Below are 23,981 nucleotides of genomic sequence, written 5' to 3' on the forward strand. Positions count from 1 at the left end.
GTGGTGAGCAGGCTTGTCATCTTATGGTTAAAAATGTCAAAATTGGAGAAAGAATCCATTGTCTCTGGGCAGTTTCATTTTTGACCATGGGATTCAACTGAAAGACTCTAAGATTTCACTTAGGCAGAGCAGAAAAAAATAGTTATATGTCTATATTTATAGAAAAAAGATACAGACAGTAATCTGTACAAAACATTTTAAAGTGGCTTTGTATGTTGTCAGAATTTTTAATGTTACACGTTTATTCCTTCTTTTTTATGTCGGCAACATTTCTCTGAATGTAATGTTTAACCACTTCAAGTCCAGACACTTTTACCCCCTTCCTGTCCAGGCCAATTTTCAGCTTTCAGAGGTCCCGTACGACGATCAGTGTTCCACTGTGTACAGAGGACACAACGGGCACTGGATTGCACTGCTGTGCGCTCCAAGGGAGCGCGCACAAGCAGGGGGCGGGAAGGACATTTATAAGCGGCCACCTGACCCTGCACTTTCACCGTCCGGTCATTTATATACAACCGGACGGGAGGTGGTTAATAAATCCTAGCGCTTCATTTAAAGAGTAACTCCACTTTTACGGGGAAATACAAATGACACCTACAATTCCTACACAAATCACATTATCTTTCATTGTTATTAACAAGCAACTTCCCTTCCTAATCTACAGGGGCCCTCCAGGAGGTGTCATTTCCTGCTGTGTAACTGGTAGGCTGATATTCCCACAAGTTGGCACTGACATCAGTCAGATGATGGGCGTCCCCTCCAACAACCATCATCTCTACAGGTTTGCAGACCCTACCACTTTCTCCACAGGTACCCCGCAGGAGCAGCCGCCGATCGATCACTGCAAAAGTCGTTCCCGTGTATTTGGTTCAAGAACACACGTGGATCTATCTGCACAATAACAAAAGGTAAGAATCTCCAAACCTTTCACAACCATAAAAATATACATTAATCACCAAGAGGGGAGTGTTGTCCTCTCAACAAAAGTGGAGTTACTCTTTAAAGCAATACAGGACTGAAGATCATTTCTGAATGATTGTCAGCTCTTGTGCCCAGACTTTACATTCCTGCATTAGCACTTCTTGGTCTTTTGATCAAATTTTGCTGCGTCGTTAGCCTGAGGGGTTTCCCTGCTGTCCAGCTACTTCGTTGAGAAGTTCTTCGATCTATCCAAGCCTTTTGGTGCTTGTGCGGTACCCTCTGCTCGGCTTGGTAGGATCGTCAATTAAATTTGGCTTCACCTACTTGCTGCTATTGGGTTAGAGGCTTAGTCCCCACAAGGAACGAGACTGTGATCTACTCTAGTGTACTCTTTCCTTTCTGATTTATTGCTTCTCGGCCTTTTGGCCATGATCAAGTTTGTTATCCACCTAGGCCCATAGGGGTGTCCCTGCTGTTCAGCTGCGTCGTTGAGAAGTTCTTTGCTCTATCCAAGCCTTTTGGTCCTTGTGGGGTACCCTCTGCTCGGCCTGGTAGGATCGTCAATTAAATTTGGCTTCACCTTCTTGCTGCTATTGGGTTAGAGGCTTAGTCCCCGCAAGCAACGAGACTGCGATCTACCCTACTGTCCTCTTTTCTTTCTGTATTATTGCTTCTCGGCCTTTTGGCCATGATCAAGTTTAGTATCGACCTAGGCCCTTAGGGGTGTCCCTGCTGTTCAGCTGCGTCGTTGAGAAGTTCTTTGCTCTATCCAAGCCTTTTGGTCCTTGTGGGATACCCTCTGCTCGGCCTGGTAGGATCGTCAATTAAATTTGGCTTCACCTTCTTACTGCTATTGGGTCAGAGGCTTAGTCCCCACAAGGAACGAGCCTGCGATCTACCCTCTTTCCTTTCTGTATTATTGCTTCTCGGCCTTTTGGCCATGATCAAGTTTGGTATCGACCTAGGCCCTTAGGGGTGTCCCGGCTGTTCAGCTGCGTCGTTGAGAAGTTCTTTGCTCTATCCAAGCCTTTTGGTCCTTGTGGGATACCCTCTGCTCGGCCTGGTAGGATCGTCAATTAAATTTGGCTTCACCTTCTTACTGCTATTGGGTCAGAGGCTTAGTCCCCACAAGGAACGAGACTGCGATCTACCCTCTTTCCTTTCTGTATTATTGCTTCTCGGCCTTGTGGCCATGATCAAGTTTGGTATCGACCTAGGCCCTTAGGGGTGTCCCGGCTGTCCAGCTGCGTTGTTGAGAAGTTCTTCGATCTATCCAAGCCTTTTGGTCCTTGTGGGGTACCCTCTGCTCGGCCTGGTAGGATCGTCAATTAAATTTGGCTTCACCTTCTTGCTGCTATTGGGTTAGAGGCTTAGTCCCCACAAGGAACGAGACTGCGATCTACCCTCTTTCCTTTCTGTATTATTGCTTCTCGGCCCTTTTGGCCATGATCAAGTTTGGTATCGACCTAGGCTCTTAGGGGTGTCCCTGCTGTTCAGCTGCGTCGTTGAGAAGTTCTTTGCTCTATCCAAGCCTTTTGGTCCTTGTGGGGTACCCTCTGCTCGGCCTGGTAGGATCGTCAATTAAATTTGGCTTCACCTTCATTGCTGCTATTGGGTTAGAGGCTTAGTCCCCGCAAGCAACGAGACTGCGATCTACCCTACTGTCCTCTTTTCTTTCTGTATTATTGCTTCTCGGCCTTTTGGCCATGATCAAGTTTAGTATCGACCTAGGCCCTTAGGGGTGTCCCTGCTTTTCAGCTGCGTCGTTGAGAAGTTCTTTGCTCTATCCAAGCCTTTTGGTCCTTGTGGGATACCCTCTGCTCGGCCTGGTAGGATCGTCAATTAAATTTGGCTTCACCTTCTTACTGCTATTGGGTCAGAGGCTTAGTCCCCACAAGGAACGAGCCTGCGATCTACCCTCTTTCCTTTCTGTATTATTGCTTCTCGGCCTTTTGGCCATGATCAAGTTTGGTATCGACCTAGGCCCTTAGGGGTGTCCCGGCTGTTCAGCTGCGTCGTTGAGAAGTTCTTCGATCTATCCAAGCCTTTTGGTCCTTGTGGGGTACCCTCTGCTCGGCCTGGTAGGATCGTCAATTAAATTTGGCTTCACCTACTTGCTGCTATTGGGTTAGAGGCTTAGTCCCCACAAGGAACGAGACTGCGATCTACCCTACTGTCCTCTTTCCTTTTTGTATTATTGCTACTCGGCCTTTTGGCCATGATCAAGTTTAGTATCGACCTAGGCCCTTAGGGGTGTCCCTGCTGTTCAGCTGCGTCGTTGAGAAGTTCTTTGCTCTATCCAAGCCTTTTGGTCCTTGTGGGATACCCTCTGCTCGGCCTGGTAGGATCGTCAATTAAATTTGGCTTCACCTTCTTACTGCTATTGGGTGAGAGGCTTAGTCCCCACAAGGAACGAGACTGCGATCTACCCTCTTTCCTTTCTGTATTATTGCTTCTCGGCCTTGTGGCCATGATCAAGTTTGGTATCGACCTAGGCCCTTAGGGGTGTCCCGGCTGTCCAGCTGCGTCGTTGAGAAGTTCTTCGATCTATCCAAGCCTTTTGGTCCTTGTGTGGTACCCTCTGCTCGGCCTGGTAGGATCGTCAATTAAATTTGGCTTCACCTTCTTGCTGCTATTGGGTTAGAGGCTTAGTCCCCACAAGGAACGAGACTGCGATCTACCCTCTTTCCTTTCTGTATTATTGCTTCTCGGCCCTTTTGGCCATGATCAAGTTTGGTATCGACCTAGGCTCTTAGGGGTGTCCCTGCTGTTCAGCTGCGTCGTTGAGAAGTTCTTTGCTCTATCCAAGCCTTTTGGTCCTTGTGGGATACCCTCTGCTCGGCCTGGTAGGATCGTCAATTAAATTTGGCTTCATCTTCTTACTGCTATTGGGTCAGAGGCTTAGTCCCCACAAGGAACGAGACTGCGATCTACCCTCTTTCCTTTCTGTATTATTGCTTCTCGGCCTTTTGGCCATGATCAAGTTTGGTATCGACCTAGGCCCTTAGGGGTGTCCCGGCTGTTCAGCTGCGTCGTTGAGAAGTTCTTCGATCTATCCATGCCTTTTGGTCCTTGTGGGGTACCCTCTGCTCGGCCTGGTAGGATCGTCAATTAAATTTGGCTTCACCTACTTGCTGCTATTGGGTTAGAGGCTTAGTCCCCACAAGGAACGAGACTGCGATCTACCCTACTGTCCTCTTTCCTTTCTGTATTGTTGCTACTCGGCCTTTTGGCCATGATCAAGTTTAGTATCGACCTAGGCCCTTAGGGGTGTCCCTGCTGTTCAGCTGCGTCGTTGAGAAGTTCTTTGCTCTATCCAAGCCTTTTGGTCCTTGTGGGATACCCTCTGCTCGGCCTGGTAGGATCGTCAATTAAATTTGGCTTCACCTTCTTACTGCTATTGGGTCAGAGGCTTAGTTCCCACAAGGAACGAGACTGCGATCTACCCTCTTTCCTTTCTGTATTATTGCTTCTCGGCCTTGTGGCCATGATCAAGTTTGGTATCGACCTAGGCCCTTAGGGGTGTCCCGGCTGTCCAGCAGCGTCGTTGAGAAGTTCTTCGATCTATCCAAGCCTTTTGGTCCTTGTGGGGTACCCTCTGCTCGGCCTGGTAGGATCGTCAATTAAATTTGGCTTCACCTTCTTGCTGCTATTGGGTTAGAGGCTTAGTCCCCACAAGGAACGAGACTGCGATCTACCCTCTTTCCTTTCTGTATTATTGCTTCTCGGCCTTGTGGCCATGATCAAGTTTGGTATCTACCTAGGCCCTTAGGGGTGTCCCGGCTGTCCAGCAGCGTCGTTGAGAAGTTCTTCGATCTATCCAAGCCTTTTGGTCCTTGTGGGGTACCCTCTGCTCGGCCTGGTAGGATCGTCAATTAAATTTGGCTTCACCTTCTTGCTGCTATTGGGTTAGAGGCTTAGTCCCCACAAGGAACGAGACTGCGATCTACCCTCTTTCCTTTCTGTATTATTGCTTCTCGGCCTTGTGGCCATGATCAAGTTTGGTATCTACCTAGGCCCTTAGGGGTGTCCCGGCTGTCCAGCAGCGTCGTTGAGAAGTTCTTCGATCTATCCAAGCCTTTTGGTCCTTTTGGGGTACCCTCTGCTCGGCCTGGTAGGATCGTCAACTAAATTTGGCTTCACCTACTTGCTGCTATTGTGTTAGAGGCTTAGTCCCCACAAGAAACGAGACTGCGATCTACCCTCTTTCCTTTCTGTATTATTGCTTCTCGGCCTTTTGGCTATGATCAAGTTTGTTATCCACCTAGGCCCTTAGGGGTGTCCCTGCTGTTCAGCTGCGTCGTTGAGAAGTTCTTTGCTCTATCCAAGCCTTTTGGTCTTTGTGGGGTACCCTCTGCTCGGCCTGGTAGGATCGTCAATTAAATTTGGCTTCACCTTCTTGCTGCTATTGGGTTAGAGGCTTAGTCCCCGCAAGCAACGAGACTGCGATCTACCCTACTGTCCTCTTTTCTTTCTGTATTATTGCTTCTCGGCCTTTTGGCCATGATCAAGTTTAGTATCGACCTAGGCCCTTAGGGGTGTCCCTGCTGTTCAGCTGCGTCGTTGAGAAGTTCTTTGCTCTATCCAAGCCTTTTGGTCCTTGTGGGGTACCCTCTGCTCGGCCTGGTAGGATCGTCAATTAAATTTGGCTTCACCTTCTTGCTGCTATTGGGTTAGAGGCTTAGTCCCCACAAGGAACGAGACTGCGATCTACCCTCTTTCCTTTCTGTATTATTGCTTCTCGGCCTTGTTGCCATGATCAAGTTTGGTATCGACCTAGGCCCTTAGGGGTGTCCCGGCTGTCCAGCAGCGTCGTTGAGAAGTTCTTCGATCTATCCAAGCCTTTTGGTCCTTGTGGGGTACCCTCTGCTCGGCCTGGTAGGATCGTCAATTAAATTTGGCTTCACCTACTTGCTGCTATTGGGTTAGAGGCTTAGTCCCCACAAGGAACGAGACTGCGATCTACCCTACTGTCCTCTTTCCTTTCTGTAATATTGCTACTCGGCCTTTTGGCCATGATCAAGTTTAGTATCGACCTAGGCCCTTAGGGGTGTCTCTGCTGTCCATCTGCGTCGTTAAGAAGTTCTTCGATCTATCCAAGCCCTTTGGTCTTTTTGGGGTACCCTTTGCTCGGCCTGGTAGGATCGTCAATAAAATTTGGCTTCACCTACTAGCTGCTATTGGGTTAGAGGCTTAGTCCCCACAAGGAACGAGACTGCGATCTTCCCTACTGTCCTCTTTTCTTTCTGCAATATTGCTTCTCGGCCTTTTGGCCATGATCAAGTTTGGTATCTACCTAGGCCCTTAGGGGTGTCCCTGCTATCCAGCTTCGTCGTTGAGAAGTTCTTCGATCTATCCAAGCCTTTTGGACCTTTTGGGGTACCCTCTGCTCGGCCTGGTAGGATCGTCAACTAAATTTGGCTTCACCTACTTGCTGCTATTGTGTTAGAGGCTTAGTCCCCACAAGAAACGAGACTGCGATCTACCCTCTTTCCTTTCTGTATTATTGCTTCTCGGCCTTTTGGCTATGATCAAGTTTGTTATCCACCTAGGCCCTTAGGGGTGTCCCTGCTGTTCAGCTGCGTCGTTGAGAAGTTCTTTGCTCTATCCAAGCCTTTTGGTCTTTGTGGGGTACCCTCTGCTCGGCCTGGTAGGATCGTCAATTAAATTTGGCTTCACCTTCTTGCTGCTATTGGGTTAGAGGCTTAGTCCCCGCAAGCAACGAGACTGCGATCTACCCTACTGTCCTCTTTTCTTTCTGTATTATTGCTTCTCGGCCTTTTGGCCATGATCAAGTTTAGTATCGACCTAGGCCCTTAGGGGTGTCCCTGCTGTTCAGCTGCGTCGTTGAGAAGTTCTTTGCTCTATCCAAGCCTTTTGGTCCTTGTGGGATACCCTCTGCTCGGCCTGGTAGGATCGTCAATTAAATTTGGCTTCACCTTCTTACTGCTATTGGGTCAGAGGCTTAGTCCCCACAAGGAACGAGACTGCGATCTACCCTCTTTCCTTTCTGTATTATTGCTTCTCGGCCTTTTGGCCATGATCAAGTTTGGTATCGACCTAGGCCCTTAGGGGTGTCCCGGCTGTTCAGCTGCGTTGTTGAGAAGTTCTTCGATCTATCCAAGCCTTTTGGTCCTTGTGGGGTACCCTCTGCTCGGCCTGGTAGGATCGTCAATTAAATTTGGCTTCACCTACTTGCTGCTATTGGGTTAGAGGCTTAGTCCCCACAAGGAACGAGACTGCGATCTACCCTCTTTCCTTTCTGTATTATTGCTTCTCGGCCTTTTGGCAATGATCAAGTTTGGTATCGACCTAGGCCCTTAGGGGTGTCCCTGCTGTCCAGCTGCGTCGTTGAGAAGTTCTTCGATCTATCCAAGCCTTTTGGACCTTTTGGGGTACCCTCTGCTCGGCCTGGTAGGATCGTCAACTAAATTTGGCTTCACCTACTTGCTGCTATTGTGTTAGAGGCTTAGTCCCCACAAGAAACGAGACTGCGATCTACCCTCTTTCCTTTCTGTATTATTGCTTCTCGGCCTTTTGGCTATGATCAAGTTTGTTATCCACCTAGGCCCTTAGGGGTGTCCCTGCTGTTCAGCTGCGTCGTTGAGAAGTTCTTTGCTCTATCCAAGCCTTTTGGTCTTTGTGGGGTACCCTCTGCTCGGCCTGGTAGGATCGTCAATTAAATTTGGCTTCACCTTCTTGCTGCTATTGGGTTAGAGGCTTAGTCCCCGCAAGCAACGAGACTGCGATCTACCCTACTGTCCTCTTTTCTTTCTGTATTATTGCTTCTCGGCCTTTTGGCCATGATCAAGTTTAGTATCGACCTAGGCCCTTAGGGGTGTCCCTGCTGTTCAGCTGCGTCGTTGAGAAGTTCTTTGCTCTATCCAAGCCTTTTGGTCCTTGTGGGATACCCTCTGCTCGGCCTGGTAGGATCGTCAATTAAATTTGGCTTCACCTTCTTACTGCTATTGGGTCAGAGGCTTAGTCCCCACAAGGAACGAGACTGCGATCTACCCTCTTTCCTTTCTGTATTATTGCTTCTCGGCCTTTTGGCCATGATCAAGTTTGGTATCGACCTAGGCCCTTAGGGGTGTCCCGGCTGTTCAGCTGCGTTGTTGAGAAGTTCTTCGATCTATCCAAGCCTTTTGGTCCTTGTGGGGTACCCTCTGCTCGGCCTGGTAGGATCGTCAATTAAATTTGGCTTCACCTACTTGCTGCTATTGGGTTAGAGGCTTAGTCCCCACAAGGAACGAGACTGCGATCTACCCTACTGTCCTCTTTCCTTTTTGTATTATTGCTACTCGGCCTTTTGGCCATGATCAAGTTTAGTATCGACCTAGGCCCTTAGGGGTGTCCCTGCTGTTCAGCTGCGTCGTTGAGAAGTTCTTTGCTCTATCCAAGCCTTTTGGTCCTTGTGGGATACCCTCTGCTCGGCCTGGTAGGATCGTCAATTAAATTTGGCTTCACCTTCTTACTGCTATTGGGTGAGAGGCTTAGTCCCCACAAGGAACGAGACTGCGATCTACCCTCTTTCCTTTCTGTATTATTGCTTCTCGGCCTTGTGGCCATGATCAAGTTTGGTATCGACCTAGGCCCTTAGGGGTGTCCCGGCTGTCCAGCTGCGTCGTTGAGAAGTTCTTCGATCTATCCAAGCCTTTTGGTCCTTGTGTGGTACCCTCTGCTCGGCCTGGTAGGATCGTCAATTAAATTTGGCTTCACCTTCTTGCTGCTATTGGGTTAGAGGCTTAGTCCCCACAAGGAACGAGACTGCGATCTACCCTCTTTCCTTTCTGTATTATTGCTTCTCGGCCCTTTTGGCCATGATCAAGTTTGGTATCGACCTAGGCTCTTAGGGGTGTCCCTGCTGTTCAGCTGCGTCGTTGAGAAGTTCTTTGCTCTATCCAAGCCTTTTGGTCCTTGTGGGATACCCTCTGCTCGGCCTGGTAGGATCGTCAATTAAATTTGGCTTCATCTTCTTACTGCTATTGGGTCAGAGGCTTAGTCCCCACAAGGAACGAGACTGCGATCTACCCTCTTTCCTTTCTGTATTATTGCTTCTCGGCCTTTTGGCCATGATCAAGTTTGGTATCGACCTAGGCCCTTAGGGGTGTCCCGGCTGTTCAGCTGCGTCGTTGAGAAGTTCTTCGATCTATCCAAGCCTTTTGGTCCTTGTGGGGTACCCTCTTCTCGGCCTGGTAGGATCGTCAATTAAATTTGGCTTCACCTACTTGCTGCTATTGGGTTAGAGGCTTAGTCCCCACAAGGAACGAGACTGCGATCTACCCTACTGTCCTCTTTCCTTTCTGTATTGTTGCTACTCGGCCTTTTGGCCATGATCAAGTTTAGTATCGACCTAGGCCCTTAGGGGTGTCCCTGCTGTTCAGCTGCGTCGTTGAGAAGTTCTTTGCTCTATCCAAGCCTTTTGGTCCTTGTGGGATACCCTCTGCTCGGCCTGGTAGGATCGTCAATTAAATTTGGCTTCACCTTCTTACTGCTATTGGGTCAGAGGCTTAGTTCCCACAAGGAACAAGACTGCGATCTACCCTCTTTCCTTTCTGTATTATTGCTTCTCGGCCTTGTGGCCATGATCAAGTTTGGTATCGACCTAGGCCCTTAGGGGTGTCCCGGCTGTCCAGCAGCGTCGTTGAGAAGTTCTTCGATCTATCCAAGCCTTTTGGTCCTTGTGGGGTACCCTCTGCTCGGCCTGGTAGGATCGTCAATTAAATTTGGCTTCACCTTCTTGCTGCTATTGGGTTAGAGGCTTAGTCCCCACAAGGAACGAGACTGCGATCTACCCTCTTTCCTTTCTGTATTATTGCTTCTCGGCCTTGTGGCCATGATCAAGTTTGGTATCTACCTAGGCCCTTAGGGGTGTCCCGGCTGTCCAGCAGCGTCGTTGAGAAGTTCTTTGATCTATCCAAGCCTTTTGGTCCTTGTGGGGTACCCTCTGCTCGGCCTGGTAGGATCGTCAATTAAATTTGGCTTCACCTTCTTGCTGCTATTGGGTTAGAGGCTTAGTCCCCACAAGGAACGAGACTGCGATCTACCCTCTTTCCTTTCTGTATTATTGCTTCTCGGCCTTGTGGCCATGATCAAGTTTGGTATCTACCTAGGCCCTTAGGGGTGTCCCTGCTGTTCAGCTGCGTCGTTGAGAAGTTCTTTGCTCTATCCAAGCCTTTTGGTCTTTGTGGGGTACCCTCTGCTCGGCCTGGTAGGATCGTCAATTAAATTTGGCTTCACCTTCTTGCTGCTATTGGGTTAGAGGCTTAGTCCCCGCAAGCAACGAGACTGCGATCTACCCTACTGTCCTCTTTTCTTTCTGTATTATTGCTTCTCGGCCTTTTGGCCATGATCAAGTTTAGTATCGACCTAGGCCCTTAGGGGTGTCCCTGCTGTTCAGCTGCGTCGTTGAGAAGTTCTTTGCTCTATCCAAGCCTTTTGGTCCTTGTGGGGTACCCTCTGCTCGGCCTGGTAGGATCGTCAATTAAATTTGGCTTCACCTACTTGCTGCTATTGGGTTAGAGGCTTAGTCCCCACAAGGAACGAGACTGCGATCTACCCTCTTTCCTTTCTGTATTATTGCTTCTCGGCCTTTTGGCAATGATCAAGTTTGGTATCGACCTAGGCCCTTAGGGGTGTCCCTGCTGTCCAGCTGCGTCGTTGAGAAGTTCTTCGATCTATCCAAGCCTATCGGTCCTTTTGGGGAACCCTCTGCTCAGCCTGGTAGGATCCTCAATTAAATTTGGGCTTCTCCTACTTGCTGCTATTGGGGTAGAAGCTTAGTCCCCACAAGGAAGGAGACTGCGATCTACCATACTGCCCTCTTTCCTATCTGCATTATTGCTTCTCGGCCTTTTGGCCATGATCAAGTTTGGTATCTGTGAATAAACTTCACTACAATTGAAACACTTTAGACCTTTCAGACTGAAGGCATCTATGTGGAAGAGAGCTCTGCATTGATTAAAGAAGGGGAAATGTGTCGGGACATTACAGATGATCATTGGTGACCACTGCATCACCCGCCATAAGATAACAGCAACAACCCTTTTAAATCTGTTCTCTGTTTTTTGAATGAAAAGGGTTGTTCTTATGTAGATCTCTGTAAACAAGTCTGGAAAGGAAGAAGGAAGGTTCTAGGATGAGGCTTATCACAAACAGGCATCTAACACAAAAAATACGATGACTAGCATGGAGTAGTTTAGTGTAGTGTAGTTTAGTGTAGGTCCTGCCCTAAAAGAGTCTACCTTGTCGTGGTGGGCAGGCTTGTCATCTTATGGTTAAAAATGTCAAAATTGGAGAAAGAATCCATTGTCTCTGGGCAGTTTCATTTTTGACCATGGGATTCAACTAAAAGACTCTAAGATTTCACTTAGGCAGAGCAGAAAAAAATAGTTATATGTCTATATTTATAGAAAAAAGATACAGACAGTAATCTGTCCTAAACATTTTAAAGTGGCTTTGTATGTTGTCAGAATTTTTAATGTTACACGTTTATTCCTTCTTTTTTATGTCGGCAACATTTCTCTGAATGTAATGTTTAACCACTTCAAGTCCGGACACTTTTACCCCCTTCCTGTCCAGGCCAATTTTCAGCTTTCAGAGGTCCCGTACGACGATCAGTGTTCCACTGTGTACAGAGGACACAACGGGCACTGGATTGCACTGCTGTGCGCTCTAAGGGAGCGCGCACAAGCAGGGGGCGGGAAGGCCATTTATAAACGGCCACCTGACCCTGCACTTTCACCGTCCGGTCATTTATATACAACCGGACGGGAGGTGGTTAATAAATCCTAGCGCTTCATTTAAAGAGTAACTCCACTTTTACGGGGAAATACAAATGACACCTACAATTCCTACACAAATCACATTATCTTTCATTGTTATTAACAAGCAACTTCCCTTCCTAATCTACAGGGGCCCTCCAGGAGGTGTCATTTCCTGCTGTGTAACTGGTAGGCTGATATTCCCACAAGTTGGCACTGACATCAGTCAGATGATGGGCGTCCCCTCCAACAACCATCATCTCTACAGGTTTGCAGACCCTACCACTTTCTCCACAGGTACCCCGCAGGAGCAGCCGCCGATCGATCACTGCAAAAGTCGTTCCCGTGTATTTGGTTCAAGAACACACGTGGATCTATCTGCACAATAACAAAAGGTAAGAATCTCCAAACCTTTCACAACCATAAAAATATACATTAATCACCCAGAGGGGAGTGTTGTCCTCTCAACAAATGTGGAGTTACTCTTTAAAGCAATACAGGACTGAAGATCATTTCTGAATGATTGTCAGCTCTTGTGCCCAGACTTTACATTCCTGCATTAGCACTTCTTGGTCTTTTGATCAAATTTTGCTGCGTCGTTAGCCTGAGGGGTTTCCCTGCTGTCCAGCTACTTCGTTGAGAAGTTCTTCGATCTATCCAAGCCTTTTGGTGCTTGTGCGGTTCCCTCTGCTCGGCTTGGTAGGATCGTCAATTAAATTTGGCTTCACCTACTTGCTGCTATTGGGTTAGAGGCTTAGTCCCCACAAGGAACGAGACTGTGATCTACTCTACTGTACTCTTTCCTTTCTGATTTATTGCTTCTCGGCCTTTTGGCCATGATCAAGTTTGTTATCCACCTAGGCCCTTAGGGGTGTCCCTGCTGTTCAGCTGCGTCGTTGAGAAGTTCTTTGCTCTATCCAAGCCTTTTGGTCCTTGTGGGGTACCCTCTGCTCGGCCTGGTAGGATCGTCAATTAAATTTGGCTTCACCTTCTTGCTGCTATTGGGTTAGAGGCTTAGTCCCCGCAAGCAACGAGACTGCGATCTACCCTACTGTCCTCTTTTCTTTCTGTATTATTGCTTCTCGGCCTTTTGGCCATGATCAAGTTTAGTATCGACCTAGGCCCTTAGGGGTGTCCCTGCTGTTCAGCTGCGTCGTTGAGAAGTTCTTTGCTCTATCCAAGCCTTTTGGTCCTTGTGGGATACCCTCTGCTCGGCCTGGTTGGATCGTCAATTAAATTTGGCTTCACCATCTTACTGCTATTGGGTCAGAGGCTTAGTCCCCACAAGGAACGAGCCTGCGATCTACCCTCTTTCCTTTCTGTATTATTGCTTCTCGGCCTTTTGGCCATGATCAAGTTTGGTATCGACCTAGGCCCTTAGGGGTGTCCCGGCTGTTCAGCTGCGTCGTTGAGAAGTTCTTCGATCTATCCAAGCCTTTTGGTCCTTGTGGGGTACCCTCTGCTCGGCCTGGTAGGATCGTCAATTAAATTTGGCTTCACCTACTTGCTGCTATTGGGTTAGAGGCTTAGTCCCCACAAGGAACGAGACTGCGATCTACCCTACTGTCCTCTTTCCTTTTTGTATTATTGCTACTCGGCCTTTTGGCCATGATCAAGTTTAGTATCGACCTAGGCCCTTAGGGGTGTCCCTGCTGTTCAGCTGCGTCGTTGAGAAGTTCTTTGCTCTATCCAAGCCTTTTGGTCCTTGTGGGATACCCTCTGCTCGGCCTGGTAGGATCGTCAATTAAATTTGGCTTCACCTTCTTACTGCTATTGGGTGAGAGGCTTAGTCCCCACAAGGAACGAGACTGCGATCTACCCTCTTTCCTTTCTGTATTATTGCTTCTCGGCCTTGTGGCCATGATCAAGTTTGGTATCGACCTAGGCCCTTAGGGGTGTCCCGGCTGTCCAGCTGCGTCGTTGAGAAGTTCTTCGATCTATCCAAGCCTTTTGGTCCTTGTGTGGTACCCTCTGCTCGGCCTGGTAGGATCGTCAATTAAATTTGGCTTCACCTTCTTGCTGCTATTGGGTTAGAGGCTTAGTCCCCACAAGGAACGAGACTGCGATCTACCCTCTTTCCTTTCTGTATTATTGCTTCTCGGCCCTTTTGGCCATGATCAAGTTTGGTATCGACCTAGGCTCTTAGGGGTGTCCCTGCTGTTCAGCTGCGTCGTTGAGAAGTTCTTTGCTCTATCCAAGCCTTTTGGTCCTTGTGGGATACCCTCTGCTCGGCCTGGTAGGATCGTCAATTAAATTTGGCTTCATCTTCTTACTGCTATTGGGTCAGAGGCTTAGTCCCCACAAGGAACGAGACTGCGATCTACCCTCTTTCCTTTCTGTATTATTGCTTCTCGGCCTTTTGGCCATGATCAAGTTTGGTATCGACCTAGGCCCTTAGGGGTGTCCCGGCTGTTCAGCTGCGTCGTTCAGAAGTTCTTCGATCTATCCAAGCCTTTTGGTCCTTGTGGGGTACCCTCTGCTCGGCCTGGTAGGATCGTCAATTAAATTTGGCTTCACCTACTTGCTGCTATTGGGTTAGAGGCTTAGTCCCCACAAGGAACGAGACTGCGATCTACCCTACTGTCCTCTTTCTTTTCTGTATTGTTGCTACTCGGCCTTTTGGCCATGATCAAGTTTAGTATCGACCTAGGCCCTTAGGGGTGTCCCTGCTGTTCAGCTGCGTCGTTGAGAAGTTCTTTGCTCTATCCAAGCCTTTTGGTCCTTGTGGGATACCCTCTGCTCGGCCTGGTAGGATCGTCAATTAAATTTGGCTTCACCTTCTTACTGCTATTGGGTCAGAGGCTTAGTTCCCACAAGGAACGAGACTGCGATCTACCCTCTTTCCTTTCTGTATTATTGCTTCTCGGCCTTGTGGCCATGATCAAGTTTGGTATCGACCTAGGCCCTTAGGGGTGTCCCGGCTGTCCAGCAGCGTCGTTGAGAAGTTCTTCGATCTATCCAAGCCTTTTGGTCCTTGTGGGGTACCCTCTGCTCGGCCTGGTAGGATCGTCAATTAAATTTGGCTTCACCTTCTTGCTGCTATTGGGTTAGAGGCTTAGTCCCCACAAGGAACGAGACTGCGATCTACCCTCTTTCCTTTCTGTATTATTGCTTCTCGGCCTTGTGGCCATGATCAAGTTTGGTATCTACCTAGGCCCTTAGGGGTGTCCCGGCTGTCCAGCAGCGTCGTTGAGAAGTTCTTCGATCTATCCAAGCCTTTTGGTCCTTGTGGGGTACCCTCTGCTCGGCCTGGTAGGATCGTCAATTAAATTTGGCTTCACCTTCTTGCTGCTATTGGGTTAGAGGCTTAGTCCCCACAAGGAACGAGACTGCGATCTACCCTCTTTCCTTTCTGTATTATTGCTTCTCGGCCTTGTGGCCATGATCAAGTTTGGTATCTACCTAGGCCCTTAGGGGTGTCCCGGCTGTCCAGCAGCGTCGTTGAGAAGTTCTTCGATCTATCCAAGCCTTTTGGTCCTTTTGGGGTACCCTCTGCTCGGCCTGGTAGGATCGTCAACTAAATTTGGCTTCACCTACTTGCTGCTATTGTGTTAGAGGCTTAGTCCCCACAAGAAACGAGACTGCGATCTACCCTCTTTCCTTTCTGTATTATTGCTTCTCGGCCTTTTGGCTATGATCAAGTTTGTTATCCACCTAGGCCCTTAGGGGTGTCCCTGCTGTTCAGCTGCGTCGTTGAGAAGTTCTTTGCTCTATCCAAGCCTTTTGGTCTTTGTGGGGTACCCTCTGCTCGGCCTGGTAGGATCGTCAATTAAATTTGGCTTCACCTTCTTGCTGCTATTGGGTTAGAGGCTTAGTCCCCGCAAGCAACGAGACTGCGATCTACCCTACTGTCCTCTTTTCTTTCTGTATTATTGCTTCTCGGCCTTTTGGCCATGATCAAGTTTAGTATCGACCTAGGCCCTTAGGGGTGTCCCTGCTGTTCAGCTGCGTCGTTGAGAAGTTCTTTGCTCTATCCAAGCCTTTTGGTCCTTGTGGGGTACCCTCTGCTCGGCCTGGTAGGATCGTCAATTAAATTTGGCTTCACCTACTTGCTGCTATTGGGTTAGAGGCTTAGTCCCCACAAGGAACGAGACTGCGATCTACCCTCTTTCCTTTCTGTATTATTGCTTCTCGGGCTTTTTGGCAATGATCAAGTTTGGTATCGACCTAGGCCCTTAGGGGTGTCCCTGCTGTCCAGCTGCGTCGTTGAGAAGTTCTTCGATCTATCCAAGCCTATCGGTCCTTTTGGGGAACCCTCTGCTCAGCCTGGTAGGATCCTCAATTAAATTTGGGCTTCTCCTACTTGCTGCTATTGGGGTAGAAGCTTAGTCCCCACAAGGAAGGAGACTGCGATCTACCATACTGCCCTCTTTCCTATCTGCATTATTGCTTCTCGGCCTTTTGGCCATGATCAAGTTTGGTATCTGTGAATAAACTTCACTACAATTGAAACACTTTAGACCTTTCAGACTGAAGGCATCTATGTGGAAGAGAGCTCTGCATTGATTAAAGAAGGGGAAATGTGTCGGGACATTACAGATGATCATTGGTGACCACTGCATCACCCGCCATAAGATAACAGCAACAACCCTTTTAAATCTGTTCTCTGTTTTTTGAATGAAAAGGGTTGTTCTTATGTAGATCTCTGTAAACAAGTCTGGAAAGGAAGAAGGAAGGTTCTAGGATGAGGCTTATCACAAACAGGCATCTAACACAAAAAATACGATGACTAGCATGGAGTAGTTTAGTGTAGTGTAGTTTAGTGTAGGTCCTGCCCTAAAAGAGTCTACCTTGTCGTGGTGGGCAGGCTTGTCATCTTATGGTTAAAAATGTCAAAATTGGAGAAAGAATCCATTGTCTCTGGGCAGTTTCATTTTTGACCATGGGATTCAACTAAAAGACTCTAAGATTTCACTTAGGCAGAGCAGAAAAAAATAGTTATATGTCTATATTTATAGAAAAAAGATACAGACAGTAATCTGTCCTAAACATTTTAAAGTGGCTTTGTATGTTGTCAGAATTTTTAATGTTACACGTTTATTCCTTCTTTTTTATGTCGGCAACATTTCTCTGAATGTAATGTTTAACCACTTCAAGTCCGGACACTTTTACCCCCTTCCTGTCCAGGCCAATTTTCAGCTTTCAGAGGTCCCGTACGACGATCAGTGTTCCACTGTGTACAGAGGACACAACGGGCACTGGATTGCACTGCTGTGCGCTCTAAGGGAGCGCGCACAAGCAGGGGGCGGGAAGGCCATTTATAAACGGCCACCTGACCCTGCACTTTCACCGTCCGGTCATTTATATACAACCGGACGGGAGGTGGTTAATAAATCCTAGCGCTTCATTTAAAGAGTAACTCCACTTTTACGGGGAAATACAAATGACACCTACAATTCCTACACAAATCACATTATCTTTCATTGTTATTAACAAGCAACTTCCCTTCCTAATCTACAGGGGCCCTCCAGGAGGTGTCATTTCCTGCTGTGTAACTGGTAGGCTGATATTCCCACAAGTTGGCACTGACATCAGTCAGATGATGGGCGTCCCCTCCAACAACCATCATCTCTACAGGTTTGCAGACCCTACCACTTTCTCCACAGGTACCCCGCAGGAGCAGCCGCCGATCGATCACTGCAAAAGTCGTTCCCGTGTATTTGGTTCAAGAACACACGTGGATCTATCTGCACAATAACAAAAGGTAAGAATCTCCAAACCTTTCACAACCATAAAAATATACATTAATCACCCAGAGGGGAGTGTTGTCCTCTCAACAAAAGTGGAGTTACTCTTTAAAGCAATACAGGACTGAAGATCATTTCTCAATGATTGTCAGCTCTTGTGCCCAGACTTTACATTCCTGCATTAGCACTTCTTGGTCTTTTGATCAAATTTTGCTGCGTCGTTAGCCTGAGGGGTTTCCCTGCTGTCCAGCTACTTCGTTGAGAAGTTCTTCGATCTATCCAAGCCTTTTGGTGCTTGTGCGGTTCCCTCTGCTCGGCTTGGTAGGATCGTCAATTAAATTTGGCTTCACCTACTTGCTGCTATTGGGTTAGAGGCTTAGTCCCCACAAGGAACGAGACTGTGATCTACTCTACTGTACTCTTTCCTTTCTGATTTATTGCTTCTCGGCCTTTTGGCCATGATCAAGTTTGTTATCCACCTAGGCCCTTAGGGGTGTCCCTGCTGTTCAGCTGCGTCGTTGAGAAGTTCTTTGCTCTATCCAAGCCTTTTGGTCCTTGTGGGGTACCCTCTGCTCGGCCTGGTAGGATCGTCAATTAAATTTGGCTTCACCTTCTTGCTGCTATTGGGTTAGAGGCTTAGTCCCCGCAAGCAACGAGACTGCGATCTACCCTACTGTCCTCTTTTCTTTCTGTATTATTGCTTCTCGGCCTTTTGGCCATGATCAAGTTTAGTATCGACCTAGGCCCTTAGGGGTGTCCCTGCTGTTCAGCTGCGTCGTTGAGAAGTTCTTTGCTCTATCCAAGCCTTTTGGTCCTTGTGGGATACCCTCTGCTCGGCCTGGTAGGATCGTCAATTAAATTTGGCTTCACCATCTTACTGCTATTGGGTCAGAGGCTTAGTCCCCACAAGGAACGAGCCTGCGATCTACCCTCTTTCCTTTCTGTATTATTGCTTCTCGGCCTTTTGGCCATGATCAAGTTTGGTATCGACCTAGGCCCTTAGGGGTGTCCCGGCTGTTCAGCTGCGTCGTTGAGAAGTTCTTCGATCTATCCAAGCCTTTTGGTCCTTGTGGGGTACCCTCTGCTCGGCCTGGTAGGATCGTCAATTAAATTTGGCTTCACCTACTTGCTGCTATTGGGTTAGAGGCTTAGTCCCCACAAGGAACGAGACTGCGATCTACCCTACTGTCCTCTTTCCTTTTTGTATTATTGCTACTCGGCCTTTTGGCCATGATCAAGTTTAGTATCGACCTAGGCCCTTAGGGGTGTCCCTGCTGTTCAGCTGCGTCGTTGAGAAGTTCTTTGCTCTATCCAAGCCTTTTGGTCCTTGTGGGATACCCTCTGCTCGGCCTGGTAGGATCGTCAATTAAATTTGGCTTCACCTTCTTACTGCTATTGGGTCAGAGGCTTAGTCCCCACAAGGAACGAGACTGCGATCTACCCTCTTTCCTTTCTGTATTATTGCTTCTCGGCCCTTTTGGCCATGATCAAGTTTGGTATCGACCTAGGCTCTTAGGGGTGTCCCTGCTGTTCAGCTGCATCGTTGAGAAGTTCTTTGCTCTATCCAAGCCTTTTGGTCCTTGTGGGATACCCTCTGCTCGGCCTGGTAGGATCGTCAATTAAATTTGGCTTCACCTTCTTACTGCTATTGGGTCAGAGGCTTAGTCCCCACAAGGAACGAGACTGCGATCTACCCTCTTTCCTTTCTGTATTATTGCTTCTCGGCCTTTTGGCCATGATCAAGTTTGGTATCGACCTAGGCCCTTAGGGGTGTCCCGGCTGTTCAGCTGCGTCGTTGAGAAGTTCTTCGATCTATCCAAGCCTTTTGGTCCTTGTGGGGTACCCTCTGCTCGGCCTGGTAGGATCGTCAATTAGATTTGGCTTCACCTACTTGCTGCTATTGGGTTAGAGGCTTAGTCCCCACAAGGAACGAGACTGCGATCTACCCTACTGTCCTCTTTCCTTTCTGTATTATTGCTACTCGGCCTTTTGGCCATGATCAAGTTTAGTATCGACCTAGGCCCTTAGGGGTGTCCCTGCTGTTCAGCTGCGTCGTTGAGAAGTTCTTGGCTCTATCCAAGCCTTTTGGTCCTTGTGGGATACCCTCTGCTCGGCCTGGTAGGATCGTCAATTAAATTTGGCTTCACCTTCTTACTGCTATTGGGTCAGAGGCTTAGTTCCCACAAGGAACGAGACTGCGATCTACCCTCTTTCCTTTCTGTATTATTGCTTCTCGGCCTTGTGGCCATGATAAAGTTTGGTATCGACCTAGGCCCTTAGGGGTGTCCCGGCTGTCCAGCAGCGTCGTTGAGAAGTTCTTCGATCTATCCAAGCCTTTTGGTCCTTGTGGGGTACCCTCTGCTCGGCCTGGTAGGATCGTCAATTAAATTTGGCTTCACCTTCTTGCTGCTATTGGGTTAGAGGCTTAGTCCCCACAAGGAACGAGACTGCGATCTACCCTCTTTCCTTTCTGTATTATTGCTTCTCGGCCTTGTTGCCATGATCAAGTTTGGTATCGACCTAGGCCCTTAGGGGTGTCCCGGCTGTCCAGCAGCGTCGTTGAGAAGTTCTTCGATCTATCCAAGCCTTTTGGTCCTTGTGGGGTACCCTCTGCTCGGCCTGGTAGGATCGTCAATTAAATTTGGCTTCACCTACTTGCTGCTATTGGGTTAGAGGCTTAGTCCCCACAAGGAACGAGACTGCGATCTACCCTACTGTCCTCTTTCCTTTCTGTAATATTGCTACTCGGCCTTTTGGCCATGATCAAGTTTAGTATCGACCTAGGCCCTTAGGGGTGTCTCTGCTGTCCATCTGCGTCGTTAAGAAGTTCTTCGATCTATCCAAGCCCTTTGGTCTTTTTGGGGTACCCTTTGCTCGGCCTGGTAGGATCGTCAATAAAATTTGGCTTCACCTACTAGCTGCTATTGGGTTAGAGGCTTAGTCCCCACAAGGAACGAGACTGCGATCTTCCCTACTGTCCTCTTTTCTTTCTGCAATATTGCTTCTCGGCCTTTTGGCCATGATCAAGTTTGGTATCTACCTAGGCCCTTAGGGGTGTCCCTGCTATCCAGCTTCGTCGTTGAGAAGTTCTTCGATCTATCCAAGCCTTTTGGACCTTTTGGGGTACCCTCTGCTCGGCCTGGTAGGATCGTCAACTAAATTTGGCTTCACCTACTTGCTGCTATTGTGTTAGAGGCTTAGTCCCCACAAGAAACGAGACTGCGATCTACCCTCTTTCCTTTCTGTATTATTGCTTCTCGGCCTTTTGGCTATGATCAAGTTTGTTATCCACCTAGGCCCTTAGGGGTGTCCCTGCTGTTCAGCTGCGTCGTTGAGAAGTTCTTTGCTCTATCCAAGCCTTTTGGTCTTTGTGGGGTACCCTCTGCTCGGCCTGGTAGGATCGTCAATTAAATTTGGCTTCACCTTCTTGCTGCTATTGGGTTAGAGGCTTAGTCCCCGCAAGCAACGAGACTGCGATCTACCCTACTGTCCTCTTTTCTTTCTGTATTATTGCTTCTCGGCCTTTTGGCCATGATCAAGTTTAGTATCGACCTAGGCCCTTAGGGGTGTCCCTGCTGTTCAGCTGCGTCGTTGAGAAGTTCTTTGCTCTATCCAAGCCTTTTGGTCCTTGTGGGATACCCTCTGCTCGGCCTGGTAGGATCGTCAATTAAATTTGGCTTCACCTTCTTACTGCTATTGGGTCAGAGGCTTAGTCCCCACAAGGAACGAGACTGCGATCTACCCTCTTTCCTTTCTGTATTATTGCTTCTCGGCCTTTTGGCCATGATCAAGTTTGGTATCGACCTAGGCCCTTAGGGGTGTCCCGGCTGTTCAGCTGCGTTGTTGAGAAGTTCTTCGATCTATCCAAGCCTTTTGGTCCTTGTGGGGTACCCTCTGCTCGGCCTGGTAGGATCGTCAATTAAATTTGGCTTCACCTACTTGCTGCTATTGGGTTAGAGGCTTAGTCCCCACAAGGAACGAGACTGCGATCTACCCTCTTTCCTTTCTGTATTATTGCTTCTCGGCCTTTTGGCAATGATCAAGTTTGGTATCGACCTAGGCCCTTAGGGGTGTCCCTGCTGTCCAGCTGCGTCGTTGAGAAGTTCTTAGATCTATCCAAGCCTATCGGTCCTTTTGGGGAACCCTCTGCTCAGCCTGGTAGGATCCTCAATTAAATTTGGGCTTCTCCTACTTGCTGCTATTGGGGTAGAAGCTTAGTCCCCACAAGGAAGGAGACTGCGATCTACCATACTGCCCTCTTTCCTATCTGCATTATTGCTTCTCGGCCTTTTGGCCATGATCAAGTTTGGTATCTGTGAATAAACTTCACTACAATTGAAACACTTTAGACCTTTCAGACTGAAGGCATCTATGTGGAAGAGAGCTCTGCATTGATTAAAGAAGGGGAAATGTGTCGGGACATTACAGATGATCATTGCTGACCACTGCATCACCCGCCATAAGATAACAGCAACAACCCTTTTAAATCTGTTCTCTGTTTTTTGAATGAAAAGGGTTGTTCTTATGTAGATCTCTGTAAACAAGTCTGGAAAGGAAGAAGGAAGGTTCTAGGATGAGGCTTATCACAAACAGGCATCTAACACAAAAAATACGATGACTAGCATGGAGTAGTTTAGCGTAGTGTAGTTTAGTGTAGGTCCTGCCCTAAAAGAGTCTACCTTGTCGTGGTGGGCAGGCTTGTCATCTTATGGTTAAAAATGTCAAAATTGGAGAAAGAATCCATTGTCTCTGGGCAGTTTCATTTTTGACCATGGGATTCAACTAAAAGACTCTAAGATTTCACTTAGGCAGAGCAGAAAAAAATAGTTATATGTCTATATTTATAGAAAAAAGATACAGACAGTAATCTGTACAAAACATTTTAAAGTGGCTTTGTATGTTGTCAGAATTTTTAATGTTACACGTTTATTCCTTCTTTTTTATGTCGGCAACATTTCTCTGAATGTAATGTTTAACCACTTCAAGTCCGGACACTTTTACCCCCTTCCTGTCCAGGACAATTTTCAGCTTTCAGAGGTCCCGTACGACGATCAGTGTTTCACTGTGTACAGAGGACACAACGGGCACTGGATTGCACTGCTGTGCGCTCCAAGGGAGCGCGCACAAGCAGGGGGCGGGAAGGACATTTATAAGCGGCCACCTGACCCTGCACTTTCACCGTCCGGTCATTTATATACAACCGGACGGGAGGTGGTTAATAAATCCTAGCGCTTCATTTAAAGAGTAACTCCACTTTTACAGGGAAATACAAATGACACCTACAATTCCTACACAAATCACATTATCTTTCATTGTTATTAACAAGCAACTTCCCTTCCTAATCTACAGGGGCCCTCCAGGAGGTGTCATTTCCTGCTGTGTAACTGGTAGGCTGATATTCCCACAAGTTGGCACTGACATCAGTCAGATGATGGGCGTCCCCTCCAACAACCATCATCTCTACAGGTTTGCAGACCCGACCACTTTCTCCACAGGTACCCCGCAGTAGCAGCCGCCGATCGATCACTGCAAAAGTCGTTCCCGTGTATTTGGTTCAAGAACACACGTGGATCTATCTGCACAATAACAAAAGGTAAGAATCTCCAAACCTTTCACAACCATAAAAATATACATTAATCACCCAGAGGGGAGTGTTGTCCTCTCAACAAAAGTGGAGTTACTCTTTAAAGCAATACAGGACTGAAGATCATTTCTGAATGATTGTCAGCTCTTGTGCCCAGACTTTACATTCCTGCATTAGCACTTCTTGGTCTTTTGATCAAATTTTGCTGCGTCGTTAGCCTGAGGGGTTTCCCTGCTGTCCAGCTACTTCGTTGAGAAGTTCTTCGATCTATCCAAGCCTTTTGGTGCTTGTGCGGTACCCTCTGCTCGGCTTGGTAGGATCGTCAATTAAATTTGGCTTCACCTACTTGCTGCTATTGGGTTAGAGGCTTAGTCCCCACAAGGAACGAGACTGTGATCTACTCTACTATACTCTTTCCTTTCTGATTTATTGCTTCTCGGCCTTTTGGCCATGATCAAGTTTGTTATCCACCTAGGCCCTTAGGGGTGTCCCTGCTGTTCAGCTGCGTCGTTGAGAAGTTCTTTGCTCTATTAAAGCCTTTTGGTCCTTGTGGGGTACCCTCTGCTCGGCCTGGTAGGATCGTCAATTAAATTTGGCTTCACCTTCTTACTGCTATTGGGTTAGAGGCTTAGTCCCCACAAGGAACGAGACTGCGATCTACCCTCTTTCCTTTCTGTATTATTGCTTCTCGGCCTTGTGGCCATGATCAAGTTTGGTATCGACCTAGGCCCTTAGGGGTGTCCCGGCTGTCCAGCTGCGTCGTTGAGAAGTTCTTCGATCTATCCAAGCCTTTTGGTCCTTGTGGGGTACCCTCTGCTCGGCCTGGTAGGATCGTCAATTAAATTTGGCTTCACCTTCTTGCTGGTATTGGGTTAGAGGCTTAGTCCCCACAAGGAACGAGACTGCGATCTACCCTCTTTCCTTTCTGTATTATTGCTTCTCGGCCTTGTGGCCATGATCAAGTTTGGTATCGACCTAGGCCCTTAGGGGTGTCCCGGCTGTCCAGCAGCGTCGTTGAGAAGTTCT

This window comes from Staurois parvus, unplaced genomic scaffold (assembly GCF_062004578.1).
Source record: "Staurois parvus isolate SC_StPar_1 unplaced genomic scaffold, SC_StPar_1.0 ptg000118l, whole genome shotgun sequence".
Taxonomy (NCBI): Eukaryota; Metazoa; Chordata; class Amphibia; order Anura; family Ranidae; genus Staurois; species Staurois parvus.